This window comes from Taudactylus pleione, unplaced genomic scaffold, assembly GCF_031769625.1.
Source record: "Taudactylus pleione unplaced genomic scaffold, aTauple2 ptg000179l, whole genome shotgun sequence".
NCBI lineage: Eukaryota > Metazoa > Chordata > Amphibia > Anura > Myobatrachidae > Taudactylus > Taudactylus pleione.
In genome coordinates, this window is record NW_028284581.1 from 13,563,763 (window position 1) to 13,587,134 (window position 23,372).

The following is a 23,372-nucleotide window of genomic DNA, read 5'->3' on the forward strand; positions in this document are numbered from 1 at the left end:
ATAAATTGCCTAGTACAATTCTACAGATATGGAATGCCAGCCAAACTTGTGATCACACTGAAATCCTGCAAGGTACAAAGGATAACAGGGGAGTCCCCTAGTGCAATATGTCAGTATAAACACTAATAGCGCTGTCATTCATAATAATATAACTAAAATAAACATAAATCACATCTTACAGCACCATAAACCAGATATATTCAACAGAATTATTCTGTAAATAACACTGCTTTTCTTGACAAAAGAGAACCAAACATGACCAGTTGACTGCTCTTACTATGTGGTGATTGGGCAGGTCTCCTGCTGTGTCTAACAAAATCATGGGGATTTTGGGCTCGATTCAGACCCGGCGCTAAGAAGCGTTCGCTCGTAGCTGCCGATGTTACGCATTTTTCACATGCGTATGCATCGCAGTGTGCGTGCATGAACTAGTCCGAGCGATCGGGAAGTGTACGCTCGCCGAGCATAGACAGACCAGCTGAATCAGTGACAGGACAAGCCGTTTGTGGGTGGTAACGGGCTGGCCATTAAAAACGGGGGAGTGGAGGTGCGAACGCAGGCATGCCTGAGCGTCTTAACGCCGTTTCAAAGAAATACAGAATTAGCAGGCAGCGTCATAGTACACGTCACCTGGCTGGTTTATACACTGAAGTGCTCGCAGTGCTTGCGGTATGGTATAGTCAACCTCAACCACTGCGAATGCATCCGATGGTCCTCGTTGTACCGATGGTTACATACACTTCCTGGAGATGACGTGCGCAAGTGGGGCATCTTAAGACAGGCTGGTGGGCGTCTGCAGGGCCAGCCAAAGCCTAATTTTTTTGGTAAGCAGATATAGATTTTGACGCCCCCTGGTGAAATAATCCAGATTTTTCAGCATGAGAAAAAGGCTATTTAATAGTACAGCCTTTCCCTATGCGGCGGGGATTTTTGACCATGATTAGACACGGGGGAAACCCTGAGACTAATTGAATACCCCCCATAGGCTACGCATAAAAAAAAAACACATTAGCCCCCATGTGAAAATAATTATGCTTTTATGCCTTGCAAAAAAACACACATAGGCCCCACATAATTAAATACATACATAGGCACCCACATGAATATGTATGAAGTCCTTATACAGCAGGACCACCCTGGGTGCTAAACTACAATTATACCCTGGGTGACAAGGAGAGGGTGAGGGTGACAGCAATGGTTGACAACAAGTAGAGGGTGACAGGGAGAGGGTGACGACAGGAAAAGGGTGATGACAGGGAGAGGTTGATAGCACTAAGTGACATGGAGAGGGTGATAGCAGTGGGTGACGGAGAGGGTGACAGTAGTGGGTGAAAACAGGGAGAGGGTGACGGCTGGCAAAGAATGACAGCAGTGGGTGACAGGGAGAGAATGACAGCAATGGTGACGGGGAGAGAATGACAGCAATGGTGACGGGGAGAGAATGACAGCAATGGGTGACGGAGAGAATGACAGCAATGGTGACGGGGAGAGAATGGCAGCAATGGCGACGGGGAGAGAATGACAGCAATGGTGATGGGGAGAGAATGACAGCAATGGTGACGGGGAGAGAATGACAGCAATGGTGACGGGGAGAGAATGACAGCAATGGTGACGGGGAGAGAATGACAGCAATGGGTGACGGAGAGAATGACAGCAATGGTGACGGGGAGAGAATGACAGCAATGGGCGACGGGGAGAGAATGACAGCAATGGTGACGGGGAGAGAATGACAGCAATGGGTGACGGGGAGAGAATGACAGCAATGGTGACGGGGAGAGAATGACAGCAATGGTGACGGGGAGAGAATGACAGCAATGGGTGACGGGGAGAGAATGACAGCAATGGGTGACGGGGAGAGAATGACAGTAATGGTGACGGGGAGAGAATGACAGCAATGGTGACGGGGAGAGAATGACAGCAATGGGTGACGGGGAGAGAATGACAGCAATGGTGACGGGGAGAGAATGACAGCAATGGGTGACGGAGAGAATGACAACAATGGGTGACAGGGAGAGAATGACAGCAATGGGTGACGGGGAGAGAATGACAGCAATGGGTGACGGAGAGAATGACAACAATGGGTGACGGAGAGAATGACAGCAATGGTGACGGGGAGAGAATGACACAAATGGGTGACAGGGGCCGGGATGCACTAAATGGATAATGCGGTAAAACCCCTGTGTACCACATTTTCCAAATGCATCAATCCCCTGGCCGCCGGGCTCCGATGGGCTTCTACCGCATCGCGCTGCTATGAGGGATCCCTCCCAGCGGAATGCAGTCGGGAAGCCGGCAGACCTAATCCCGACAAAGGGTTAAATGACAGGCGTCTAAATCTAGACGCCTATCATTTTACCGGCGCCGGGAGACCGGCGCCCTGCATCCCGATCGAAGTGATGTCGGGCGCGGACAGCCGCGCGGGGGGGTTAGGTTTAGGGCTCCCAGGGGGGCTTAGGGTTAGGTACCCCCTGGGAGGTTAGGGTTAGGCTAGGGGGAGGGAGGGTTAGGGTTAGGCACCCCCGGGGGGACTTAGGTTTAGGCGGCGGGGAAGGGGGGGTTAGGTTTAGGCACTTAGAGGGGGGATTAGGGTTAGGTACTGGGGGGAAGGTTAGGGTTAGGCACCCCTAAGTAAGGTTAGGGGAGGGAATTAGGTTAGTGAATACTTACCTTAAGGACGATCAGGATTTTCACCCATGTCGGGATTCCAACTGCCGGGCAGGCGTCCGGCGGTAAATCATACCGATTAGCTCCCAGCATACCCGCGGCCGTCGCGTCACTCTGCGCATGTGCAGAAGGACTCCTCGGTCATAAACCCGGAAGTCCATGGCGCGGTGCAGTTCCCAAAGGACAGCTGTTTACGGAAGAGCTGTCCTTTGTGCTGCTGATCGCATATGTTAGTGCATATGCGATCAGCAGGGAGGCGGTGTCTGACGGTAAGTACTGTGAGGTGTTAGTGCATCTCACCCAGGGAGAGAATGACGACAGGGAGAGGGTGATAGCAGTGGATGAAAGGGAGAGCGTGACAGCAGTTGGGGTCAGGGAGAGGGTAACAGCCAGTTGATGACTAATATACAAATCAGGCCACAGTATTTAAATTTTCTCACCTGGGCCCAGAACTCCTCCTTGGACTTAACGCCGGGGCCAGGCCACGAGATTGTGACGTTGGATCTCTGGCGCCAAAGCACAACCTTCAAAGAGAGGAGGCTGGGGGAACATAAGGTGGAAAGGGGAGGAACTGACTGAGTAGAGGGAAGAACGCTGCCCCTCCTACCCCTCCAGCCAGTAAGCCAGACTGTCACTCTGGGGGGAGGAGAAGAGAGAGCGGTCCCTCCTCCCGGGGGCGCCGAGAGGGGGAGGAAACGGGTACTATTTCCCCGGGCTTAGGCTTGCTGGAGGGGCCCGGGTCCGGCAGCGCTCCCCCTCCCTCTTACATCACAGCAGCCCAGCACACACTGCTGTGTGCTGGGCTGCACTTGGAGACTGCTCGCAGCTACTAAAGCAGCAACCGGAGCAGTCACCGATGCCTATGTTTTGGAGAGATCACGCTGATCGCATCCCCCATTGGCTGTGCACCGGGCTCCCGCGATTAGGCCATGCCCCATCATCTTGGCCCGGCGCGGCTGTCAGCCCTGCCTCCTCCCCTCCAGCGGTGCCTGTACTCAGGGCCGGTTCTAGACATTGTGGAGCTCGGCAGAAATTCCTGGGTGCACCTCCGAAAAAAAGTCTTTACAAATGGTGTTCCTCTGCGCAAGCCGCTTTCAAAGAGGTCGATCGTGAAGGGGGCGTGGCCTTGCAGAACATCCCCAATTGATCACTCTTTCTAATACATTATGCCACATGCAGTAATGCCCTTTCTAATACATTATGCCACACACATGCACAGTAACGCCCTTTATAATATATTGTGACACACACATGTAATGCCCTTTATAATATATTATGCCACACACATGGAATGCCCTTAATAATACATTTTGCCACATGTAAAGCCCTAATACATTATGACACACATGGAATGCCCTTAATAATACATTATGCCACACATGTAAAGCCCTAATACATTATGCCACACATGCAATGCACTAATACATTATGCCACACATGTAATGCCCTTTATAATACATTATGCCACATACATGTAATGCCCCCCCCCCTCTCCTCAGTTTTTTACTGCCTCCTAATCCTCCCCTCCCCCAGCAACTCACCGCCTCCTAATCCTCCCCTCCCCCAGCAACTCACCGCCTCCTAATCCTCCCGTTCCCCCAGTGACTCACCTGCTATGTGTCCTTCCAGGCAAAGGCCGCTCCTCCGTGTCCCTGTCCAGCATGCTGCCCATGTCTTTATTTCTCTCCCCTGCGTCCCAGAATGCCAGGCACGGCCGCGATGACATTACACAGTGCGCCGCACAGGCATTCTGGGAGATAGTGGGATGGTCTTAGAGATAGTAGGAACGATGGTCTTAGAGATAGTAGGAACTGGAAGGAGCCGGTGGTAATAATGGCACCGCCGGATTAGCCGTGTATTGGACACTGTCGGTGATTGACAGTACAGGCTGTACTGTCAATCACCGACAGTGTACAGGCCGCTGCTGCAGCACTGGCAGCGCCGGCGGGCAGCGGAGCGGCATATAGTATAATAAATCAGTGTGACTTATTGTGTTGCCGGCTGCTGTGGTGGACAGCGGAGGGACTCCGGACATGGCGCCCTTACAGCTTAGCGCCGGAAGCGCCTGCGTACCTGGCGTAATGGGACGGACGGCCCTGGGCGTCTGCATACACAGGGTGATCGCACACCAAGAGATAGTGGGCGTGCTTATGCCTTGCCGTGCGATCGCCTGCCTTGCTGTCACTTAGCTAAATTTGCATATGCTGGGAATGAGCGTATGCATCTAGCGAGCGGGTCTGAATCGAGCCCTTTATTCAAAACATTTAAGCTTGTACTCCAGTGTCCAAGTACCCCAATCTCTGCAAGTTCCTACACTAGCATATATGCTGCACATACTGTAGCACTAGATTGCATATACAGAGGGTAACATCCAGAGAAGAGCTGGCTTGTGAGAGATGCTCATGGTTTTATTTGCTAGATGCACACATATTTGCAGTGGCTGTAATAGCGCAGACAAAAACTGTCTTTGTGTTTTGTATGAGGGGCTGCAAAAACAGTTGCGGAGTGCTGCACATGGCCCATGGGAAGCGTAATCCATTCCGATGCTTTAAAACATGGAGTTCCCTAAATTCTACATTGTGAATGCAAAGCTATGCAAACGCCAAAATGCTCATGTCTAAACACTGTCTATACAATAAATCAGGGTGATCACCTGGTTACTGGCATACCGGCCAATACTTGTATATTACTGTATGTAGCTAGCTTTACATAGGCTTCTATGAAGCGTTCTTTGCCTGAGCCACTTTTGAGATACAAATTTTAACCTAAGAGTCACCTTTACTTTGTAGGTAATTTGAATATGTACTAAAGACAATGGATTTTTATAGATTTTTTTACTGTGCATCTATGATTAGTATATATTGAGAAACATTCCACTGAAGCATCAAATATTTTCTGAAATTACATTTTGTGACTTTTTTTGATACTATTTTGTTACTAGTTAAGTGACCTTCTCCATGTCTTTTGGGGATACAAGTAAACCTTTGTTGCACTAAATATGTGGAGTAAATATTGTTTCCTGTCGTAAGTATTAGTGGCCTTTCATCATAAAGGTAACGCAGGAGATATCACAGATATCTCCTGCTTACTTTTATCTCCCGATGTGGCTCACTGTTCCCCTACATTAGCATGCCTGGCGACAGCCTGCCTGCCTTCCCGGAAGGGATAGTGGTTAATAGTCTCTCACCCCCCTCCGGTAACCCCACTAGTCACCTCTCCCAGTTGTCCTGATCCACGGACCGTACTGTACATGAATAAAGTCACACCGCGTGACTCACGTGACGCATGACGCAACGCACGCTTCTTTACACCATGGCCCTGATTCAGAGCCGCTCGTAAGCGGCCACTCGTTCGTTCTGACCGATGTTCGCACATCTGCGCATGCGTACGGATTTTAATACGCATGCGCGAACCAGTCAGTGCGGCCGAAAATCGTTTGTTCGCTATATAGCGAATGCCTGCTATTTTGAGTGACAGAATGAGGCATATGTGGGTGGTAACAGGGGAAGGTGCTTGAAAACGGGGGTGTGGAATTCGAACGCAGGCGTGCTTAAAGGTCAAAACGGGCGTTTTAAGGGAGTGCATAATTAAAATAGCAGCGTCATTGACCACGCCACTTGTTTTTTTTTTACTCAGAACTGCTCGCAAAATAGCGGTTGAAAAAACCAGCCACAAGAATAGCGAGCAGTTCATACGCTGTTCGATGTACTCGATTAATCTAATAAATAGCGGACATGATGTATGGTGCGAGCGGCAAGGGGGCGTATTTTTCAAAATTACAACCGCAAGTTTTGCTCGCTCGTTCAGACTTAGAGGCGTGAACAGACCGCAATTAGCGAACGGTTCATTTGAATAGCCACCCCTTGTTTTAGAACGAACGACCGCAAATAGCGAGCGGCTCTGAATGAGGGCCCATGTTCTAAGAGAGGAGCAGCCGACGGAGCAGGAGGAACAGCGGCTGCCTGCAAGAACCATCCTGAACAGGACAGGTTAAGGTTAGTGCCGCTACTACCAGGCTGCTGTTGGTAAAGTGACAGTGGGTACGCCAGCCCAGCACTGTCACTCATTTTGTTAATAGAAAATTATGAAAATGTTTTAAGAAAAACACATTAATATTCAATATGCAATGTAATAAACTACTGCTGAGCACAGTGAGTTATAATAGCACTATCTGCACTTTGACTAGAATTCCTCAACCAATGAGATTAGTGATTTTTATTAATATTGTTGAATTTCCGGCATAATATTATTTTATTCTGAAATAACATTATGCCTGCAATTCAACAATATTAATAAAAAACGCTGGTAGACCATATACTCGTGTCCTGTAGGTTCTGCGGGTCCCTGTCCCCTTTTTTTATACAATAATATGGCTAGCATATATTCCAATTAAAATTATCATGCTTCACATATCAAGCTATTACATATTAACTCATCAAAATGTTCAGAGACCACTCTAATTCTACTTTTATCATGCCATAGACCCCCAAATTGTATGGCTCCCTGTATCTGCACAATTATGGTATTACAGTGTCTCATATTTGGCAATATATTTATTGGCACATGTAGAGGAGGGATGTGTGTGGCTGGGGTCAAAGGGTGGATTTCTTTTGCCGGCCCTGTACACTAATATGGGGACAGAAATTCATCAAGCTCCGAAAATACAATATTTTCAGGGCTTGACTGTGGGTGCATTCACCATCTTCAGATGGCATTTGCTGCAGCACATCCGCTCCTACCCTACGGGAAGGAGTCCAAGGTCTCAGAAAAGGGATCCTTTCAGATCCTTCCGCCCCTCTCTGGCTCCTCCCGCCGGACACTGGGGCTTTGTACAAGTTCAAGCAGGCGCACTAGCACTGTCGAGTCAGACTCTGCAGTGCTAAGATTCACTGCTCCTGAAGGAGCTGTGAAAACATTTGGGGAGACAGATGTTTTTTTTGGATTACTCGCCGCGAGTAAGAACGTTAATTATCGGGGCCCACCCAGACCCCGATAATTAACATTATGAGTAGACACTTATGTGAGCTGTCTTGCTAGTTTACCTCTATGCTGTTTGTGTCCAGTTGGTCAACTATAGAACTTCCATACTCAATACATTAGCAGTGCAGTGATAATACTGAGGAGGAGTTGTATCAAGTTGTGGAGAAAGAGAAAGTGGAGAAGTTGCCCACAGCAACCAATCAGCTTCTAACTATCATTACAGGCTCCGCTAGATACATGAACTAGAAGGTGATTGGTTGATAGGGGCAACTTCTCCACTTTATCTCTCAAAGAATTGATAAATCTCCCCCTTAATTATTAGTAATTCACTTTTGGAGGTATTCTCAAAGATACTGGGGGAGATGTATCAATCCTTCTAAAGAGGACAGGTGGCATAGCATAGCCAATCAGCTTCTAGCTATTATTTTTTAGTGTGTACTTTATATGATATAGAAGTTGCTATGGGCAATTTTACACTTGTCTTCTCTAGAAGGTTTGATGCTCCCTAACAATCATGTAAAGACAGAGGTCCTGATTCAGAGATAATTGGGGGGATAAGGGGGTAAGGGGGATTCCGGCTGCAGGGGGAAGGGTGGTTGTTCTGGCTGCAGGGGGGGGAAGGTGGATTTCGGTCTGCAGGGGAGAGGGGGGATTCGGACTGCAGTGGGAAGGGGGAACTTCTGTCTACACTACAGGGGTAGAGGGGCTGTTCTGTCTGCACTGCAGGGGGAAGGTAAGTTTTGGTCTGCAGGAGGGATCTGAATCTCCCCATCATTGCAGGGAGATGGAAGTATTCAGGGGCAGAGAGGACTGCAGTGCAGAGTCCTGGTTCTGACAGAAAGTATTCTTGCAGCATCCGACAAGACCCATACTGTAGCTCTGCGGTGTCCACTCTCCTAGCTGAATGGACCAGTGAGCCACTGAGAGGACTGACCGGAGGCAGGGGAATACTGGCCGCCTGCTCGGTTACAAGTTTGTTAGGGCCCTCCATGTGTTAACCTGGCTCTGGGTAGCCACACTGCTCCCCCTATGGGGTGGCGCACCCGTTCAGCCACTCCATTGGAATGGCCCTCAAGCCCACCCTGCCTCAGGTTACTCAGGGCGTCCGGTAAAATCACACTGCTGGGGCCAGTGAAGCGGTGTCCAAGGACGTGGCCACTGGCTTCAGCATGCCCAGAAAACATCATGGTCCCATATTCTGGAATGCTCACTGTTGCCGCCTCGTTCCCACCCCCACATGCCAGCAGCCTGTCAATCATGCTGCAGCTTTGGAACACTGCGAGCAACGTTGCAGAAACATCTGCAAACATCAGAGATCTACATAAATATTGAAATTCCATAAACCATACTTACCTGCCTCGTCGAGTTTCTGCTGTTTCAGGCTTCCAGCATCAGCATTTCACCCGGCGGCTGAATTCAGCCGCCAGGATTTCATACCCGACACGATCCGTAGTACTATTCCTTGGGCACGATTAAATTCAGCGCGATGTAAATAGCGCCGGGAGGGCGGCTGAATTCAGCCGCCAGGATTTCATACCCGACACGATCCGTAGTACTATTCCTTGGGCACGATTAAATTCAGCGCGATGTAAATAGCGCCGGGAGATAGCTCCCGGAGCTATTCAATTCATCGCGCTGTTAGGTCGGGGAAGGCTCGTTATCGCGCCTTAAACAGGGTGTTTAGGCACCATAATGGGCATTCCCCGACCTAACTTCCCGGCGCGAGGCTGTTTTCCCGGCGCTAAGGGCAGAAAACAGCCTCGCGCCGGGACTTTTGTCGGATTTCTTCTCTCATCCCCGGAGGGACGAGAGAAGAAATCATTAGTCGGACTTGTCAGCGCGGTGTATTGAATAGCTCCGGGAGCTCACTCCCGGAGTTATTTACATCGCGCTGAATAGAATCGAGCCCCTTGTCTGCAAAGGTATTGGCATTGCTGCATTCATATTCTCTTATTTCAGTTCAATACCAATAAACATGAAACAGTGCATTAGGATAATGAATTGTAATAGTTTTTTGTAAATCTCAATGCATTTTGTTAATATTTCTTAATAGTCAACATATTGTTTTCTATTTTTATAAATGTAATTGATATTAGCCTTATTAAGGTGATAATGTGCACTGATGATGTTTCTGCATTAAAGTAGGCATTGTATTGCCTTAAAAAAAACAACTTTAATATGAAACAAATGCTTTGTTCAATGCATAAAGCTGCCACTATAAAATAAGGTTTGGAATTGTCTGTTTTACTAATTCTAGTGTTTAACACTTTGTTACATCAACCAGCTTCAAACTGTGCACCTGCCATTTGCGTTCTCATGCTCCATAATTAAAGACTCACAGGAAAGTTCCAGGAAAGGGACGTAAACATGCCCCGTGAGCCAAAGTAAACTCCAGGAGCATTATACCTTGCCTCCTGAAGTTTAAGGACAAAAGAGAATGTCAAGATTGATAAACCATTAGCTGGCCTTAGAAATGGGGGGGAAGGAAAGCTCTTGCAAATGATGTTTTTACTCAAGGCGGTGATAAATAGAATGATCAATCACTACGTATTGAATGCAGGTTTATTATTCTTTGCAAGGATAAAACAACATGCTGACGCTTAGAGGGTTTCATTTATTTATGGATTTTACACCTTTTATTTACACACTTCCTGTTTATTTATGTGGAAATGTATGGTTTTTGAACGTTTGGTAGGTTTATGGAAAAATACACATAGTGCAGGTACTATTCTGAAGATATACCCCCTCTTAACCACTGGGATTTATTTGCATTTAAAAATGCTAGTAAAAACAAATGATAAATGTGTTTGAGATGCATGTGTTGCTAGGGGATGCAGTTCAATTGCCGGCGTCCAGAATGCCGACTGACGGAAGCCCTACCTGGTACTAAAGATAGGCGTCTAAATCCCCATGCCTATCTTTAGCCAGATGCCAAAATCCCGATGGCTGGAATCCCGGACGAAGGTAAGCGGGGAATTGTAGCATGTAGCCGCGGGTGGGGGGGTGTATGTTGAGGCATCCCCTGGGGAGGGTTATGCATCACAGGGGGGATGTCAGGGTTAGACATCCCTCGGGAGGGTTAGGTTTAGGGTGCGGGGGGGATGTCAGGGTTAGACATCCCTCGGGAGGGTTAGGTTTAGGGTGCGGGGAGGGTGGGTTAGGTTAGGGGTTAGACAAAACCCTGTGAGTTTTAGGGTTAGGCACTACTAAGGGGGGGGGGAGAGGGGAGGGTTAGGGTACATATCTGCCCCAGTCGGGATCTTCATGCTTTGGCCTTCCGGCATCTGTATTTTATCCGCCGGGCATAGATCCGGCACCATTACATACCGATTCCGTGGCTAGCATTTCTTCAGCATTTGGAGCATATTGTAAGCTCCGCAGTGCAGTTATCCACAATAAATACAAAAAAACTATTTGCACTCTATAACCAGAATGCAAATGGAACTGTAGTGCAATGGCAGCTGGTATATATAGTGACACAAGAAACAATGGTTCCTAGTACCAGACATGTTTACATGGTTACTAGCGTGATGGATAACAGATAGCAATTACTAAGATAGAGTATGTCAGCAAGCTGACGCCTGATACACTTCAGGTCTCCTATAAGCCACAGGGGTAAATCAGAAGGAATTAAGAATGAAGCCAGAGTCAGTTAGTTGGGCAGTCTACGAAAAATCACAGAGAGAAACCACAGAGATTAGGGAAAGAAGAGTCAAGGACAAAACCAACTTCAAGTTGCCAGGAGATTATGCACAGGTCACTTGGTTGAAAAGTCAGGAACAGGCCAGGATCAAACAGGTAGGAAGTCTCAATATGCTGGAGCTAGGCAGTGAGCTCGAGTCAACCACCAGCAGCTAGAGCAGTGTTTGAAAAGGGAAGTCAGGTATGTACAGCCTGCCTCCAGGGAAGCCCGTGATCATGTGACCATAGGAATAAAGGAAAAGAAGTGCCACGCTCCCACCCTAAAGCAGAAGGGAATGACACTCCGTTTGAACACAGCTGAAGACACGGAAATAACTGCGGAACTAATAGGCACAAGTATTACGCCAAGTGCGGTGTTTGTGACAGATACACATACTTGTATATATATCTTACATTATTTTATAATGAGTTTTTTTATAATTCAAATCAGTCCACTGGGCCTAATAAACTTTGTTCATAACTGGATGAGTAAAGAAAGAAACATTACTTACTTCAGTAAAGTCTCAGTTTCCAAGAATAAAACATATCATTAGTTGTTAAATGACTTTAGCAGTATGCTACACACACCTGTGCAAGTATTTTGTTTTATTATTGGGTTTGCTTATACCAAACCTATTTGTTTATCAGTAATGTAGACTTGGCATGACACTGACCAGGTGAGGTTAACATGGGGGCTCTGTTTGCTAGTATGAATTCACAATGCCTGCTTTGTATTTGGGAGTAATTACTGCTATTACAGGTGAGCATTTCTATCATACTGTGCACATGACACTTGTAAGTGAATGTTTTAAAAAGTTTATAATAAAATATACACCATCTATAGTAATAATCTTATCTGTTAAAAATAACAGTGGTTCAGAAATTTAACCAGAATGATTATTAAATAAACTTGTACATTTTAATAGCTAATATGTCATTTATAATTAAATTATAGCTCATATATCAAATTTCATTACATGTATTTAACTTATTTTTACTATTATCTGTAAATTATTGAAACATATCCATGTTAATGTTGAAAGGCCACTAATCAGTGGTGCAGGCAGGGGTGGTTAAGTACCCAGAGACCCCTCCTGCTGGACCAATTTTCTTTTTTATTTTAATGGAGCTGAAGTCTGTGATTAAGGCCCACCCCTCTCGGCATTTGGCCACGTCCCCTCTTCAAAGACCTGCAAATCACGTCAGTGACCTGTACTTCCTGGACTGCGGCCGAGCGGTCCAGTTTTCACAAAACACACCCAAGCTTAGGGTCTCTGACTGAATCTAAGGGCCTGATTCAGAGCCGGACGCTCTGACCAGAGCGCTCGCTCTGAATCAGGGCCCTCCTACCTAAAATTGGAGCGGCCACCCACAGCTTATGCGAGCGGCCAAAAAGATGGTCGCGATGGTCAAGACCATCGCGACCATCGGGCTTGCGATGAGACCCTGCGGTAGGGTCTCGCTGCCGCAAGCCCAGGAGTGCTTTTGGCTCTATCAGAGCCAAAAGCACTCCCACTGACATCACTAGCCCCCTTTGGTGCGAGACCCATAGCGACGGCTGGCCGTCGCTATGCGGGTCTTGCACATGTGCACAATGGAGCTCCCTCCATCGTGCGCATGTGCACTAGGGCACCATCGACCCGCTTGCGAACGCTCAGCGCTCGTGAGCGGGTCTGAATCAGGCCCTAAGTCCCGGCTCGGGAATTCCCGCCAAGGGCATCATTTTCAGTGTGTTCGTTTGTCACACACAGCATACTCACACACTGCAAATTAACAGGTTACTTAGTGTTCCCGCTAGGCTGTTTTAGCAGGGCGTGGCGCAAAAAGCACCCTGCCCTCACAGCCGGCGGGTACCATCTTCACCCACGGGTCGCAGTGTCCCACGGGTGGAGAAATGTGCGGTGACCCGGTCACCGCCGGAGAATAAACGCCGGGCGCATGCGCCTGGCATATATTCTCCCTGTCTGCAACGCTTGGGGGTAGCCCGGCATGTTCGTAAGTGCCGGGCACCCCCCAAGAGTGGCGAAAAGGGGCCGTGTCTTTTAGACACGTCCCCTTTCCAATGGCCACGCCCCCTTCCCCGGCGCGTGCACAAAGGTGCCCTTTCTGGCTCCGGCGCCCTGCCTGCCGCCGGAGCTAGAGTGAACACTAGTTACGGTGTGTGATGCTCTTAATTGTTAAAGTCAATCTGCACTTTTTTTTCTCTCAAGGCAATCTATCACTGCAGTATATTGTTTGTCACGTGTGTATGAGGGCAGAGACCGTGTTTATTTCAAGATTATCTGTCCAAAAACGAATCTGCTGTGTCTGAGCTGCACCCCAAGAAGACATCTTTGTTTTGAGTCTTTTCATGTTATAAAAAAAAACAAAAAAAATTTTTTTTCCTGTTGTCTAAAAAATCCTGCAATCTTTTCTAATTCAATTTTAAAATATTTTCTATTTAAAGAAATGTGTGTTGAGATGAGTGGCGCAGCGTATATCACTGTTCCATGTGCAATAAATAAATAAAAGTGTATCCCTGATGTCTGGCGCACAAAGAGACGCCCAACTCAGATTCACCAAAAAAGCTTTCACCAAAGTTTTGTACAATATATCAACCTAGAGTTTATGGGATTCAAAGTTTAGCGCTCTATAAAATATACATATAAATTAGTATATATTGATACATCCCTCTGTGGGTGGTCGAGGATGGCACGTATATCAAGATCAAACCTTTCTTTAGATCTTCTCAATTCGGGTATGAGGAGGTCATGCAAAAGAAACAAATTATATATATATATATATATATATATATATAATTATATATATGTGTGTAGTACAGTTTTTCTTTTATTAAAAAAAGAGGTTCAAATAAATCTTCTTTATCCACCATGTCCACCGGTTAGAAATGATCAGCATACCTTAACTCACACTTCTAAGTGTAGTATACCACATATCAAGGTATCTTTACCACCAGGAAATACCCCCCACAAGTGATTCTGTGTCAAGAGTCACTAAAAAGATACGTAGGACGTTCCACACTCATTATAAATGCAGAAATTTCTCAACACATAATAGTTTCTTTAAACCTGCATATAAAATCCAGAAGTAGAGAGCGTACCCTACTCACGATCATTGTAGCTTTTCTGAAGCGTGTAAAGGTATCTTTGTGAGATCCTTGCTGGTCACCATTGAAACTCCTTCCCTCGATATATCGTTAGAGAAGAGGGCCCCAGGGTAAATAATCCAAGCCAAAAAACTTTTATTAAAAAAATCCCAAACAAAATGGGATATCCACAAAGATAAGATCACCAAGGATCTTAATATAAATAACAATGTCCAGTAAAAACATACACAGATAAAAAGAAAGGAACCGTTTTTCTCATACAAAATAAAAAGTTTCAAAAAGTCAGTCCATATTACCTAAGTCCATAAGCGGCACAGAAAGGCTGATCACACTGTTAGCTGGTCGAAGCATTTCGGCCCTGATTGGGCCTTTATCAAGACATGCTTAGAGTGTGAGGAAGCCCTATATTTAAGGAGAGAACAGCCAATCATCTTTGAGAGGAAATTACCTCAGCAAATTCATACAATTACATTTCAAGGTATTTTAGAAATTGTAGAAAACATTATATAAAATACATTTCATGTATAGTATTTGCAACAATAATCGGAATATTCATAAAAAACATCTTAGAAATAGTCGTGTCAGCCGCGTTGCCACAGCAACCTCGTCTAACAGGAAGTACATGGATACAGGAAATATTGGGATACAATGATCAGGAATTCATTCAGAATCATAAGGGACTCTTACCTTGTAAACATCTCCACTCCCCTAGTAGAAAGTTGGAAACATACACAGGTGGAGAGGCGATCACTCTTCTGCCATAATAATAAGACGGGATATGTTCCCCGGTAGTGGTGGTCACCCTGACTCCCGCATCGATGAAGCGCATGGTGGACTGCATGTCCCTCTGGAAATCACGGCAGTTCCCACTATGCTGCCGTGTCACCATTGCCCCAGGTGGATGTACCGCCGGACGCAATGGAGTTATCTCACTTCTTGTAAATACACAGGAAATGCGAGGGGGAACGTAGAACTGACTGCTCCTTCAGTCGCATAAAGAGAGGGCAGCACAGTAAAGCCAGAAGTTGGCGGGGGGAACAATTATATCGGCCGGACCATCTCTCCATACTATATGGCCACATCATGCCATCAACACACTTCCAGTATTTAAACCGGAAGCGGGGGGCAGCCATGATGCTCCGGGGTCAACCCAATTTAGAAAAATAAAACATCAGTGGCCATTTTTGAAGAGGGATAAGGATTTAGATTCTCAATATTTCCTCTCATTAAATATAAAATACAAAAAAAAATTCATAAATACACACACAAAAAATACAATAACAATTGACCCTCAAATCACTAAAATACAATATTAAAACTGTATTTACACAATAGTATAGACTTTTGTATCCAATAATACACAGAACAATGATATCTTCCAATTCTTGTATGGATCCAAAAGATTCTATTGATGATCTTTTCCTTGGAAATGTCAATAAAGGCGGTATCTAAAAAATGAACTGACAAAGTATCTATCAGTGATAAGATATATATATATATACAAAATGTACAGTTCGTAAACAAAAGGTTCATAAACAACATACATCAATATGTGCAAAAATGAATTTCATACCCACTTTAAAGAAACCACTTAAGTTCAAAGGCACTGTTTAAACCCCCAGGAATCAAGGTCTTACATTTATAAATCAAATTCGTTTTGGTTTGAGCTAGAACCTTCGAGCTATCTTTATGTCTGTTATTACCTTTGACAGCTTTAATACCATAGAAGGCTAATATACCAGATATAGAGCATTGATGGACTCCTTTAAAATGAGCCAAAAGGGCATGTGACTCCAGCCCCTTTTTTATATTTCGTATATGTTCTACTATTTGTACTTTGAGTGGCCGTGAAGTCCTACCTATATATACTTTGTTGCAATTGCAACGTATTGCATATATGACGTTTTTGGTGCTGCACGTTATGAAATCTTTAATTTTAATATCCTGGCCATTGATGTTAATTGATTAAATTTTGTTAGTGCCCCCACCTTTAATGTTCTTACACCCCAGTCACCCACAGCACCAATAAAAACTAGTCGACGTGATGCCTGATATTGGTGGCATAGATGGAAGGGCACTTGAAACAATTTTGGATTTTAAATTTGGTGCCCTTCTATAGATATGCTTAGGTTTATCAGGCAACATTGGGCCCAATATAGGGTCTCTTTTTAATAATGGCCATTATTTTCTAAAGACTTTTTCCACCGATCTATGTTCTTCAGTAAACTGTGTAATAAATGCAAACTAGAAAATCCCCTTTAGCTCTAGGTGGTTTAGTACAAGAAAACAATTCTTTCCGATCTATAGCCTTTACTGATACTATAGCATTATCCACTTTGTACTTATCATAACCACAGGATTTTAATTTGTTACCCAAAGATTCCACCTGATTTAAATATATCTTATCACTGGTGCGTTATTGTCCCCCCATTATCTGCACTCCAAAACAATTTGCTCAAAGGAGACTTGTTCTGTTCTGTGGGTAAAAAAAAAATTGTTAGGGTTTTGTAAAGGAATTAAAAAAAAATTAGCATAGTGCGTTTTCTAATTGCAGCTACTATGTGAGGTGGTATCGCCCCATCATCTGCACCCCAAAACTTTCTCATAAAGGAGACCTGTTCTGTTCTTGTTGCATAAAAAAATGGCACTATTTGGTAACTGAATTTTTTTTTTAAATTGCATAGTGTGTTTTCCAGTCCTAGCCCCATCTTATGCACTCCAAAACAATTGTCACAAAGGAGACCTGTTCCGTTCCTGGTGCGTAAAATAAAACAATTGCCAGTGTCCAGTAAAGGAATTTGAAAGAATTTGCATAGTGTCTTCCAGTGGCAACTACTGTATGTGGAGGTATCCCATCATCCTCTGCGCCCCGCACACAGTATAAGGTGAGTATTCAATGTTTCCGCATCTCCAGCAGACCTGTCTTTTTATTTCCTGTTAATAATGCTGAGGGTACAAGGATTGGCTACCTTCAATCACACCTCCAGAATGTATCAGCACGGTATATAAAGTCCACTGATGCATTTCGCTCCCCAATGGCAGCTTATACTCACCTTATATGGCTGTGTGGGGAAGTCACAGGCTGACACAATCATTGCCCGGAGAACCACTATTCTAACTAAGCAGTTGATATACAGCCACTAACAGGAACAACTGAGCCCTATGGGGCTTTCATTGCAATTGACCTGGAGGTCTGGAAGGAGCAGACATACATTCACCTCCTTACCTGTTTGGTGAGATTCTACCAGGACAGATTGTGCATTATGTGCTACATGAAAGTTCCCATAATGACTGAGAGGATTGGTCACCAAATATATCTATTAACTATCAGCTACAGTATTTACTATTATATGATATATTGTTGTGGACGATTGTTGTTTATATGTTTTTATACATTTTATTAAATATTGCTATTTAATATAAAACATTTATATAAGTACATTGGTGTCTTTATCTTTTTAGTTCTGCCACGCTAGTTTGAATTAGTGCAAAATTTATTTCTATGTTTTATAGCTTCTAGTTTATTTGTGAGCATACACAGCCATTTTGCAGCTGTATTATATAATCTAGTTGATACACTTTTATGAGTCATTAGTGCTTGCTCATTTAGTGTGTTTTTACCTTTAAACAAAATTGCATGGTAAAGGTAACTGTCCCTTCTATCTCCAATGGTTGTACGTTCACTTAATGTGGTGGCCACAGTACCTTTGCTCCTGTCCTGGTGTAAGAAATAAAACCAATCATGGATCTGTCGATAGAAAAGCAGGAGCAACACAGTACTAGTGCTGCTGCCAGTCATAGTACTTCTTCAACGTCTACTAAAAGTGCTCAAGGGGAAAAAAAGGTTTAAAGAAGGGCACCACATATCTAAACAATATTTCACAATCTTAAAGAAAACATCATCTTTAAGAATAAAAGGAAAATGTACTGCCATACAACATACACAGTGGCAAGAAGAGGCTCAGACCATGGCCTTTCTTTGTGAGTGGTGGTCCTGCTACTGTTGTTTCATTCCCTAGAATGTCTATTGTGGAAGCCTAGGCCAAACACAGTCAGGAATCTTCTGTATCCTCGCATGCAACACCTTCTCGTTATGAATCTAGATGTGTCACCTGTGCCATAGGTGCAAGTCGGAGGTTGTGCCTCCAGCAAAGAGGTGTCTCTGGGTCCTAGTGCCCGCCGATGGCCAGACAGGTATGACAGGCAGCGTAGCGTGTGCCTCTCTAAAACCCGCCCCCCTCTCAAGGCTATCTCTGGTTACATGAAATCCATAACATGAGCATCTCACATTAGGATGTTTTATCTGCAACCAAAAACATAAGGGTGTTATGCAGAACATAACAGTCCACATTTCTGCAAAAAAACATTCAATACATGTGACATCAGACCTTTTGTTAACATGTCTGCTATATTTTCCTCACTGATTACATGAAACACTCTGACTGAGGCACATTCTACCAACTGGTAATTTAGATAAGATCTACTGCGCTCTGATAAACTGAATAGATTGATGTATGGCAGCACTTTAGATAAGTAAAGGGGTCCACCTTTATAAAATATAAATTGGTAATAAAGAGAAAAAAGCGCTCAAATACTCAACCTGATTGTTTGTATCTTATTATGGAATAAAATAGTAATGCAAAAAACTAGTATAAAATGTGTTTATTCATATGTGAATGAAAATATTCCGTAAATGGATGATCCCTATGAATGTCAATAGGAATTGACTAGTCCCTCCAGGGGGATGCCAATTTATAGCAGGTGTAAAGATGATAAACACCTGTTAATTCTGTGTCACTGCAGGGAGTCAACTTATCTTTTAGGGATAAGCTCTCCGTATGTTCTCTGTGAATTCTACATCACATCTCCTCCAGTCTTCACTAATGACTACATAGTAGTCTCCAGGGGTACGTATGTTATAAGCGTGAAGCAGAGAACATATGGAGAGCTTATCCCTAAAAGATAAGCTGACTCCCCGCAGTGACACACAACCAACAGGTGTTTATCATCTTTACACCTGCTATAAATTGGCATCCCCCTGGAGAGACTAGTCAATTCCTATTGACATTCATAGGGATCATCAATTTACAGAATATTTTAATTCACATATGAATAAACACATTTTATACTAGTTTTTTGCATTACTATTTTATTCCATAATAAGATACAAACAATCAGGTTGAGTATTTCAGCGCATTTTTCTCTTTATTACCAATTTACATTCTACCAACTCACTAATGAAATGGTGTCTTATGACAATGTGTTTGGATCTACCATGTGCTTAGTATTCGAAGATAAGTTTATTGCACCTCTATTGTCACTTAGAATGTTGATGGTTTCATCTAAACTAAAAATATTTAACTCACACATAGGGGTATATTTAAATATTTTATATCTAAAGTGAGAGTTTTCAGAAATGGAGATGTTGCCCATAGCAACCATTCAGATTTTACTTAACATTTAATAGCTAGAATTGATTGGTTGCTATGGGTGACATCTCCACTTCTAAAAACTCTTACAAAAACAGCCAAAGAAGCAGTATGGCAGAATAAGACTATGGGGTATATTTACTAAAGTGAGCATTTTCAGAAATGGAGATGTTGCCCGTAGCAACCAATCAGATTCTACTTAACATTTAATAGCTAGATTCTGATTGTTTGCTATGTGCAATATATCCACTTCTAAAAACTCTCACTTTAGTAAATATACCCCATAAGCTGACCATCCACTAGGCAATTAAATTGAGCGATTGAATGATAACATCGTTATCGTTCAATTGTTCATTAATCGTTCACTAATATGTCTAAAACGACCAGCGATGCGTGCTCCCACTGGTCATTTTAGACATCTATCATCGGGCAAACATGCTGGACAACGTGACAATAACGTCAGGTTGAACATGTTAGCAGATGATTGATGTTCCTACACTGAACGACTGCTCGTTCAGTGTAGGCACATCACAGACTGACAAACGACTGCACGATTACAATGTTGTAATCATGCAGTCTTTTGCCTGTCTTCTAGTGAATGGGCAGCTTTAGCCTCTTTCTGTCATACTGCTTCTTTGGCTGTTTTTTGTAAGAGTCATATATTCTGCCTCAGTAGTAGATAAGGTAACTGTTGGTTGTTTTCTACAGTATTTGCCCAGCAAACGGGTGTGTCTGCCATAGCAAATAGGTATCTGGTATAGGATCACCTGTCATCTTCATATGCTCCCCAGTGGGCATCGCAGAATGCTTGTAGCTCTAAAGTTTCTGTTTTCTTGAATTTTAGTTTTAAAAAACTTGTTCCTCTCAGATGCACTTGATGGCTGTCCACTGCTCTTGTCTTGCATAATTTGCAAATTCACTTACATGGCTCCCAGCATGGGTGATGTCTAGTCGTGTACCAATGCTTGTATACAACAAAGTTCCAATAGCACTTTGGGATGTAATTTTCCTTGCGTCTTCAATTTCTGTGTCTGATGTTAGGCACATAACATTTGAAGTTTTAATGCTTTTGTCGTTTAGTGTGATGACATCTTTAGCATGTCATCCCAAACTTTTTGAGCATCGCTTCAATGTGGCCTTGTTGATCTATGGTAACAGTCCCAGTTCTTAGGTTTTGTATGGTCTTCGGACCTAAAAATTGGTGCACAGGCCCAAGGTCTTTGAGCTTGAATCTGTTAATTAGTAACAGCTTGACATTGTTTATCTTGTTCTCTTGTTTACCACTTGCATGACATTAATCGCCATCTTTTGAATCTATTGTATGCCAGATTTCCTTTCTAGCCAGTCGCTGCTTGCCTTTACTTCTTGGAAGGTTTGAGGGACACAGCAGACAAAGTTTGCAAATTCCTCACTGTAAATTCTAGGAGGTTTTCATTTGTTTCTCCAAATAGAGCTCCTGTTCTGTGGATGATCACAGGAGTCTACGGTTTCAGTCTCTGACACACATCGAGCTGCAAGTTTTTGTGGTGTTAAGATGGCTTGCTTGTCTTTGACTGCCACTGTACGTGCTCAATTCTTGAGGCAAACAGCTGTTTGGACTGCTTCTGCCCAGAATATCTTGTCCAGACTCGCAACATTTAAATATCAGTTCCCACTCATGGATTTCACATACATTGGCCACATATGTCTGTATGCACTAATTCCAATGGTGCTTTAGCTCTGGATCTAAACTTGGGAAAGGGGCAACATGTTTGCTTTTCTTTTACGCACCTTTCACACTCTGGTCTTTCATGATTGTTCACTAACTTCCCTGCTGCCATGCCACCTAGAAGCTTCTGTACATTGTCATATTGTCGTACCCTAGGTGACCTATGGGGAGATGTATCAAGGCTTGGAGAGAGATAATAGTGGAGAGAAATAAAGTACCAACCAATTAGCTCCTAACTGTCATATTACAGGCTGTGTTTGAAAAAATGACAGCTAATTGGTTGGTACCTTATCTCTCTCCTGTCACAATCAGGGCTGAAAGGCTGCTGAGTTCGCCCTCTAAGTCCAAAGTGGCGTATATTGTATTTCTGCTGTCCAGCTCTGCCCTAGATTGGGTTTCGCCATTCTGGGAGAGGTCTGACCCATTATTAGAGAACTACTTATAATTCCTCACATCCTTCTGAAGGATTTTTGATGAACCTGGGAGAACTACCTCAGCAGCAGCTGAGATCCTGCACCTTCGTCAACGGAGTCGTCCGGTCAGCCAGTATATCATTCAATTCCAAACACTGGCGTCGGAGCTAAAATGGCCCGAGGAGGCTCTGATTTCCACCTTCTGGAGTGGGCTGTCAGATTGAATAAAAGACGACCTTGCCACACGAGATCTTCCTGCTACTCTCAATGATCTTAGCTCCCTCTGTAACAAAGTGGACCTATGGTATCGAGAACAACAGAGTGAGAAAAGTAGGGGAGATCCTTTTAGATTCTGGCCAACCACCCTCCCGCCTGAACTGGTGGGCGACGAACCAATGCAGATTAATCGGGCTCGTCTCAACGTTGAGGAGCGGCAAAGGTGTCGGCGGGAGAACCTATGCATGTACTGCAGAGAGACCGGTCATCTGGTTGCTGCCTGTCCTCGTCGTCCGGGAAACTCCCGATCCTAACCTGTACCGGAGACACCAGGTTGGGAGTGATGTTCTCGTCTCCATCAAAAACTGAATCTGCTTTGTCCATTACTCTGGAGCTATTACATGGTTCTAAAATTGTTCTCTCTCTCTCCTTGATTCAGGGGCTGCCAAAAACTTAATTACCGCTGAGCTCGTCAGGAAATTTCGGATTCCTGTATCTCCCCTTGATCATGCTGTCACCTTGTCTGCAGTAGATGGTACCCAAATTGTCACCGGTTCATGTTGGGACCCTTCACACAGAAATTATCTCTTGGTCATCCCCAAGGCCTCTCATGGGGTCATCCTTGGATATCCCTGGTTACGCAAGCATACTCCCAATATTGACTGGGGTACCATGCAAATCTTGCCCTGGGGGAAGCTTGTCTTGTGTCCTGCCTTCCTCAAATTAAACCTATTAAAGAGATTCACATTGCAACCACTACACCAATACCCAGCCAGTACCGCTCTTTCACTGACATCGTCTGTAAAATGGGAGCCGATATTCTGCCTCCACATTGGGAGTGGGACTGCCCCGTCGAGTTGATCCCCAGCAAAACTCCTCCAAATGGTCGTACTTACCCACTGTCCCTACCTGAGACCAAGGCCATGTCAGCATACATCAAGGAAAATCTTCAAAAAGGATTCATTTGACCATCTTCTTCACCGGCTGGTGCAGGCTTCTTTTTTGTATCTAAAAAGGATGGAGGTTTGCGTCCCTGCATCAATTACAGGGGCTTAAATGACATCACTGTCAATAAACGCTACCCAATACCCCTCATTACCGAACTTTTTGATCGAGTAAAAGGAGCTACCATTTTCACCAAATTGGATTTAAGAGGGCCATATAACCTCAGAATA